At 39.0% G+C, this 8,318-nt stretch overlaps 1 long non-coding RNA gene and 1 pseudogene across 1 annotated transcript; both read left to right on the top strand.

Annotated features, from left to right (window-relative positions):
- The window catches only part of LOC148718076 (uncharacterized), a 30,318-nt pseudogene that overhangs the window by 1,673 nt on the left and 20,327 nt on the right, over nucleotides 1-8,318 (top strand).
- Nucleotides 7,208-7,611, top strand: LOC148718079 (uncharacterized). The gene is made up of 2 exons (XR_015994709.1): nucleotides 7,208-7,448; nucleotides 7,526-7,611. It is a non-coding gene; the product is annotated as an uncharacterized LOC148718079 (long non-coding RNA).

Below are 8,318 nucleotides of genomic sequence, written 5' to 3'. Positions count from 1 at the left end.
GTGGAAAGAGGGTGTCCTAATTCCGTTTTACAAATGACTGGATGTCCTTCCTAGTATTTTTAAGAAGGCCAATGCCATGCACAATTTTTAACGAAAACCTTACAATATTCTTAATGGTTAAATACTTTAAATGATGGTTAAACTTTAGATATACGCCGTTTTAGATCTGTAACAATTGTATTTCTTATTTTAGCTTTTAATACTTTTTATTTTTACGGAGGACCTCCCTGAAAACCACGTTTACGTGACGGGCGCTTCCTCCTTAAAGATTGTTTATTTTTATTATTATTATTATTATTATTATTATTATTATTATTATTATATGTTTGCAAGCGGTCTAAAGAGGTGTGCCTCTCTGTGTTCACGAATCCAATATGTCCAGAACGTTTCGGTCACGTCCGCTTCACAAAGTGCAAATTTGTGAACGAGAGGTGTACTGATTGATGTCTATGCAAAGTGTACTAGTTTCGATGAAATGCTTGTGCAAATCTTTGCTGTGTGCCTTGTCGGTGACCGAGAAGACACTGTGGCAAGTCTGTCCTAATTTGTATTCACAGCAAATTCCAAAAGACCTCCTGTATTTTCATGAAGACGTTCTTATTATTTTCAGGCTAATTTATGAGCCCGAAGAAAGCGTAATTCAACGAGGGGGTACAAAAGATACGAGATACATTTACATTTTACATTTTTACATTTATATAGCGCAGACTTCTATGTGGATATATTCAGTCGCGCTTCACAGTATTGTAAGGTTGAGATCGGACGTCAGCATTTTTATCAGGCGCCTCTGGCAGCCGCTTCAGTCCATGTAGCGATCTCATTTTCCCACCCATCACACCCCGGGGAGGAAATCCACTACACAGTAATCTCGTGCAGGGGAAATTTACGTCCCCTACCCCTAACCCTGCAAGAGACGGGACCTACGGCTTTACGTCTTATCCGAGAAGACGAAGCAATGTGAGTGAAGCGTCTTGCTTAAGGACATAACGTCATGCCCTAGCCAGGACTTGAACCCGGCCAACCGACCCAGAGTCCAGCGCACTGAGATTAACTTGAGCTGGCCTTAATGTTTACGAATAAGGTTAAAAAGTCAAATGAAAGAGAAGGCGAAAAGCATAATGTTTTCTGCTCAAAATGCTCTGAAATAATACGACAGTAACAGTTACAACTGGATGCTTGAAACCTCAACTTGTAATTAAGATTACTTCTTGTTCGATTTGACGCTAACTGGAAAAAGTCTTGGAATTCGAGATTACTGAGAGAAAATATACATTTATAACATTCGATCAGAGAAAAATACAGTCTTCGATTCTTTAATTATTGGTGACCACTTTAAAATGGAGGAACGTTCCTCGTAGTCCATTTCGCCTCTCTTTTGGCTAAGAGCCAGTCTCGACGCTCTTCTCTGGACTTTTTGCAGCAAAACAATGTCTTTTACCAGAAAGGGACACCACACTGGAACCGCATATTCTAGTATCGGCCTTACTAAAGATTTGTAAAGCAAAAAGAATTCACTTACGCTATTAGACCCAAGCACGCGCTTAATTACCCCAAGGACTTTGTTGGCTTTGTTGACCACCACGTGAATATGATCACTCCATGATAGATCGAACGATATTGTAATACCGAGATCTTTGATATATTTCACACTCTTTAGAATTGCACTGTTTGGATCAAGTGTATAGCTCCCTCTCGACTTATCTTGTTTGTGCGTTATTCTCATTGTTTCACATTTGTCGGGATTAAATTTCAACTGCCAGGTTTTACACCATTCAGTGAGTCGAAACAAGTCAGATTGTAGCACATACGTATCCTCAGGAATGTTTACTATCTCCCTACAGAGTTTAGTGTCGTCGGCGTACAATTTTACAGCGGAAGAAACTCCAGCTGATATATCATTGACGTACATTATGAACAAGATGGGCCCTAAAATTGTTCACTGAGGTACGCCTGATTTTACCTGAGTCCATGACGAATAGCTGCCGCGCAAAACAACACGTTGCGACCGACCAATTAAAACTGAAGCTTTGAAACCAATTGAGAAGAGGGCCGTCAATACCGTGTCTTTCTAATTTATGAAGCAGACGTCTGTGTGGAACACTGCCAAACGCTTTGGAGGAGTCTAACAGAAGTACATCCGTAGGATTTCTCTTGTTACGAGATTTTTCCCAGTCGTTAAAACAGGATAACAGCTGTGTAACCGTAGAGCGACCTTTCATGTACGCAAATTGATTCGGGTTGAAAATATTGGCTTCACCCCAAAACTCCATAATACGGTGTTTTACTATTTGTTCTGCTAGTTTACACACGATCGATGTTAGTGAAATCTGACGGTAATTGTTTCTGCAGTTTTTACTGCTCTTTTTTAACAAAGGTGTTATATCGGCGCATTTCCACTTGCTAGGTAATTGGCCAACAGCGAAGTACTTATTGATTAATGCACATATAGATGGAAGAGAGCCGATGCACATTCCCTCAAGATGCGCGGCGACAAACCGTTAGGCCCAGGGGACTTGTAAGCATTTAAATTCTTCAACAGCTTTTCAATCTTATTAACAGAACAATAGATATTAAAGAGCTTAGAGGTGGCAACATAATCAAAATTGGGAACGTTATATGTAGAAATGTCTAAATTAATGTATCCGTTCAAAGCTTTTTAAAAAAAAGAGTACATCAAAAAGAAATCGTCTATGCTCTTGAGACAGTAAATTAAGTTTAGAAATACGAACTTTATAGTCATCATCAGATTTGAGAATGAACTTTGTTGCACGTCGCTGTATTCTTTCCAATTTAGTAATACTTCGCAATGAAAGGTGACCAAACAACAGACCCGTATTTCAGCTGTGACCCAACCAGAGCGCAATATAGAGTTCTTAGTGTTGAAACATCCTTCAAATCTCTGCAATTCCTTCTTATGAAACCAAGCACTTTGTTCGCCTTACTGGAAATCTTATCTATGCGAGAGTTCTAGGACAGGTTGTGGTTAGTTAGCAAGCAAATATCTGAAAATTCAGCTGTAACGTCAAGGGTGGTACCACCCAGTTGTAGAGGAGCAAGAATAGGCGAGCGATTCTTGGTAATCCGCATTAACTTGCATTTCTTGGTATTGAAGCTCATATGATTTAGTCGACTCCAAGAAACCAGGTTATTTAGGTCATCTTGAAACGATGCATGATCGCATGGATGCTCAATGACCCTTGAGATTTTACAGTCTTCTATCTACATATAAAACCACCAGACTTGCAGGAGAGACCTTATGAATGGACTGACCTCTTAACGATTCTTTCCTTATTGAGATGAAACTTGTAATTGTCCCGCTCAGCTGCTTCACATTTCCTTTCAATTAGTTTATAGGGTTAAGCGTTACATCAAAACAACACCCATTAGCAGTAAGTTTATTTATTTCCCAGTCCATCACCTGTTTGCTACATAATATAGTACTACACAGTAAATCGTTAGATGTTTAGAAACCCTTTCCACCCTAATGCATGCATATTCTCTATACTGACCTCTGTACATTTTCTGTGCTACTGACAACGATTATTTGTGCAGTAGTCAAGAGATATTCTGAAAGGTGATACTTTCCTTTATTATCCAACTACACTCCGTAGAGTACAAATAACGCCATAGACGAGCAAAAACATCACGAGGTATTTGTACTCAGAAAAACTTACTTAATTTATGATCACATATCTACCATAGAATTAGTCTGCACATAGAGAATTTAAAAGTAAACATTTGTGAAGAGCCTGGAATAAACAAGAAGTTCGAGTCCCTGTGAGTATTCCAACCTCAGCCAATTCATATGTTTTCTCATCAAATCTATAACTCTAAATGTAATAATGATCAACCTTAGAGTATAAAATAACTAACCATCAAAAAATGTTATTCTAGGTTTCATATGCTTACTTATTGTATGAGTGGAAGGGTAGGAAAATATTTGGCTAGAGGTCATAATGTGCAAAATGAGCCTCCTTGATCCACATGTTTTCTTGCCTAACTCGACCTAACTCAATTTCCAACCGTTTCCTCAAATAACTACAGTAGCTGCTTTTCATCTGTCTTCTTGAATTTGACTTCTCATAGAGCCGTATGCACGACCGTGAAGTATTGTTCACGACCATAAACGACCTTATTTGCTCCATTTTGTACAGTACTTATGCAAATCTATTTATTTTTTTAAATTTTTTCTTTGCAGTAAAAATACACTTCTGGCCCCTCGAGGCAGATGATAATTATATTTTTTACTAACCTGCTTAGCATTTCCGACCCAAAATGTGATGTGATCAAAAGCCACAAAAGACCCAACCTCCGGCTGAAAATAGAGAGATATATGTTTACACTCGAATAGAGATTCCCATTTGTTTAATTTAAGAGAAAGACATGTAAAAGTTTTGAACGAAACGATGAGAAAGATTAAGCTAATGAAACACAATTACGATTACAACATCTATTTATAACTGCTTGGAGCTTACCTTCTCTCCTTTGTCAGTATAAGTAGTCCGTGAAGAGAAAAAGAATGAGTCAACATTTTTTCACTAAAAAACGACTAGATCGTGAAATTTAACAAATGGTAAACACCACAGCGTACACTATTGAGTTATGGATGCACGCGGGAGGTTGCTAAGCACGAAAGAAGCGTAAGAGTCGCTCGAGGCGATAGCCGAGAGCGACTCTAGCTTCTTGAGTGCTTAGCAAACCTCCCAAGTGCATCCATAACTCAATAGTGTACACTGTGGTGTTTACCATTTGTTTTATAACATAACATTGATACATTGTAGCTAAAGAGTTCCCTTTTATTTAACAAATCTTACGCGACCAGAAAAAACAAGCGCGCGCGGAAAAATAGTCTTTGGATTTGCTCACGTCAGCAGCGTACACCCATGGGCAAATGGGGGACGCTAAATTGACCAATCAGAGCGCGCGCTTTACTTTGGTTATGTTATAAACGAAATTATCATATGCCATTTTACTCGGGTTTTTTCACGGTTCTGCGTCCTCAGCTCACGTTGCAATCTGATTAAAGTATAACCCAGTCTTTTCCCTCAAACTCCAAAATATGGGCATCAAAAGGTCAGGCCCCCGACACGCCTATTTTGTCAGCATCTTGGGGAAAAAAAGACAAAATGCAAAAACCAAAATAAAAATTGAAAGGAAAAAAGGAAAAGAAGTCAATTGAGTTAGTTCGGCCTATGGCCTGTCTTTTCTCAAGGCCAAGTTCAATCGAAAAAATGGTCAAAACAGTGTCTTTTTTTTGCACCTATCACATGACGAATTGATACATCCACTCTTTTTTATTTTCGTTTTGATACGATTCCATAGGTTTTTATTTCAGATTTGATGAAATGATACAGATGATACAGACTCCACGACCTGTAAAAGCAACGATTCAAATTAGTCATACTCTCTGTTCTGACATTTGGGTTTTAAACGGTTCAGAGCCATCGAATCTTTCCAGTAGTGTAAATATGTAAATAAAAAAGTTCGGGACTCAATTAAGTTATGTTCAAAACTGAAATATTTCGATCTGGGTCAAAATCGGTAGCTTGTTTGGAGCGGTAACGAATGAACAAAATTACTCTCTTCCAGGCTCTCATTCTGTGGGGAATGAGGACTAGCGGGGTCGGGGAAGCGCGCGAACGACATAAGCAAATACAGCTGTTAAGCAAACGGCTGCTTTAGCTGACTCCCGCTTGTGATCACTCAGCTGCTTTTGCATTCAGTTTTACTGAACGAGACCTTGCACTGGCTTGGGAGAAATTGCGAGTAACGCTTGGGTGATGGAGCGGTTCACATACGTTCTTGGGTCCAAAATACTACGCACATCGCTATGGATAAGCGGCTTTTCATCGTACATCCTGGCCTTGCATTACTTCAGATATCAGTCGCAGGAGTGGATGAGAGGTCTGTGCAAAGTTCAACGCCGAGGCGTCAACGTAGGTCTTTTTACAGGTTTGCTGCTTGCGTCATGGGTCCTGTTCTTAGACGCCCATTATCAAGCTATGTTTGATTTAGAACACATTAGAAAAGCCCTTACTCATAAGTGTCTAAATCGGAAAGCTTCCAACGGTGTTTGGTATTCCCTTGCCACTTCCATATACTTGGGAATGTATTCGTCCATCGCTGTTTGCTACGTGTTTTTCTCTCTGTGCCTCGTGATGACGAACGATCTCACGAGAGGATACCATAGCCTGACTAAATGCACTGGGAATGTTCGAGATGCTGTAATAATGCACAAACAAGTGCTTGAACAAATTGAAGAAAAGATCAACTGCATACGGGTCTGGTTTTTAGTTTTTTTTTTTTTTTTTACCTCCATCGCCACAACAATAGCAACAGGTAAAAAAAAAAGGAGTACGGGGGGGAGGTCAAGAAGAAAACATTAATGGGAGGTTAGGAGCTAAAAGGTACGTAATGCCCTTGCACTGCTTTCCTTTATTTATCTGTTTCCTTGGGAAGAGTCCGTATTTTAACTTTAAGACTGAGCATTACACAAAATTATTTGATGTTATTATATGGCTGTGTCTCACAAGGACTGGGAACTACCGAATTGACGAATTTGATCAACTGGAATCAATGTTGAAAGCTAGATTTTCCCATCTAGACCGGCATCTAGACCGGTCTAGAAAAAAAAGGTACAAAGAATACAAAAAAAATGGCATATAAGACACAGCCATATAATAACCATCTTATTAACCGAAGTAGGTCGGCCTGTATAGGAGAATCTTGACCTCGGTCGCTGGTACAGACCTCACTGCGTTCGGTCTGTACTGGCGAACTCGGACAAGATTCCCTCATACAGACCTCCTGCTCAGTTAATAAGAACTAAATATTGCGTGAAACGTGACAGTTAGTAAACCTGGAAGACAGAAAACTAGCTGTCACCTATTTATGTTTAATACCTGCTTCCTTCTTTACTCGATACCTGTTCGAGTTGTATTTTCTTTGTTATTCTGTGAAAGTTGAGCACTCAGAAAGCAAGGAAGAATACAATTTTCCACGCATGCGCATGGAATCAGAGTAAGTAGCTTTCCTCTACTTACTTGGATGGAATTTATTGATTTTTGTTAAAGTCTGAGAAGATTATCATAAAAGTTAAAGTTCTCCTACGCTTCCTTTTTTGACAGGAATATAATGAATTCCTCATTTACTGCAACTTAATCGTATCTGCTCTGATCAAAAGTAATTATGTGGGTTTGATGTTTCAACTGCGACAAACAAAAATTTATTATCCGAAGTTTGCATTTGCTCAGCGAGAATGGGCTTCCGGCCGAGATAAACGATAGGACTGAGGACTAGAACGACTGCGAAACTGAGAAATATAGGCAGAGGATCATATTCGATTGGCTATTTGATGTGAGTAACCGGTGACGTTTGGTCGAAAGAAAGCAAACAGTCTGGTAGAGATAGCTTTCTTTATGGCAAGGCACCGATGTCTTAAGGTCGTGGTAAGTACTGTAAAGATGAATTTTTTTAGTGTGATATAAAAAGGAGTAACACCTCGATCATGGTTTGTTCAATGCAGTAACTTGGTGGAAGACATTTGTGATGTCGCGCTACGATAGAAACTGAAAAATACAGTCTACAAAGAGGAAGACAATCACAAACGAGGTCGGTCGAAAAGTTTCAACTTTCATTTAGAACATAAAGGATATTGTATCCGTTAATTAAATTGCGTAGTACCGGTGAGGGTAAAGTTGACTTGTTTAGAGTTACTCTCAGCTACTAAAGTCAACTGCCAAACGTGGTGCTGGTGAGCCAAGCTTATGCAGATCTTTCGAGAGAAAAACTTAAGGAGGAAATAATAAAATTCATAATTTTTTTTCTTTTTCTGAAAGGAAGATATCGAGGGCTATTCAGCCATTTTCCCTGAACGATTAAATGTTCCAAATAAAGTGAACGCATTTCAGTTTTTGTACTTCAAACGCTTATGACGGATGAGCATGCAAAAATGGAACACTTTACTCTGTTTAACAGGGGACGTCAGGCCGCAGTGTGGGTAGCATTTTTCAAATGGGAGGGTTATAAGGGAGTTTTAGAGCTAAGCGTAATATTTGAATAGGAACTGATCAATTATCAAATGAGGTCGAGAAAAAGTTCAAGAAGTGATGTTTCTTTACTTAAGAAAATTCATTATGTACAAGAGGTGAACGAATGACACTCACTTCGCAAAATTTTAAAACGAAGAGGAATTTATTTCCCTAATCTTACCATAGATAGCGAGGGTTTAACTCTTCAGTTTTCACGCGACTTCGTAAAATTCAAAATGAAAATCGATAATCACGGAGGAATGAGTAAAGTTAAAACTCTGGGAGGAA

This window comes from Stylophora pistillata, chromosome 13 (assembly GCF_964205215.1).
Source record: "Stylophora pistillata chromosome 13, jaStyPist1.2, whole genome shotgun sequence".
NCBI lineage: Eukaryota > Metazoa > Cnidaria > Anthozoa > Scleractinia > Pocilloporidae > Stylophora > Stylophora pistillata.
Note: the sequence above shows the minus strand (reverse complement) of the source record. Positions and strands in the feature narration are given on the sequence as shown.